The following is a 479-nucleotide window of genomic DNA, read 5'->3' on the forward strand; positions in this document are numbered from 1 at the left end:
TTTGTAAATAGATACGCAGAACCTAAGAACAGGTAATATGAATAAATATATTTGAAAAAAGAACGACGAAAAAGGGAAAACGAAAGAATACGGGCGGGAAAATGATTGGTTAATAGTAGTGTGGGCGTGTGTAGATGATTATAGGCGGGTGCAGGTGCCTTTCGGTGGGTGTGGGCAGGTGTGGATAAGAGTAAGAGGGTGTAAATGGGTATGGGTGAATGCGGGTGGGTATAAGTGGTGTGTGAGTAAGTGTGGGAGGATGAGGGTGTGTGTGGATAAGTGCGAGTGGGTATGGGTAAATATGGGAAGGCATAGATAATGTGTGGGTAAGTGTGGGAGGGTACGGGTGTGTGTGGGTACGTATGTGGGTGGGTATGGGTGGTGTGTTGGTAAGAGTGGGTTGGTTCGGGTGTTTATAGATAAGCGGTGGCGGATTTAGAAAAGTGTGGGTGGGTACGGGTGTGTGTGGCGGATTTAGA

This window comes from Penaeus monodon, chromosome 20, assembly GCF_015228065.2.
Source record: "Penaeus monodon isolate SGIC_2016 chromosome 20, NSTDA_Pmon_1, whole genome shotgun sequence".
NCBI lineage: Eukaryota > Metazoa > Arthropoda > Malacostraca > Decapoda > Penaeidae > Penaeus > Penaeus monodon.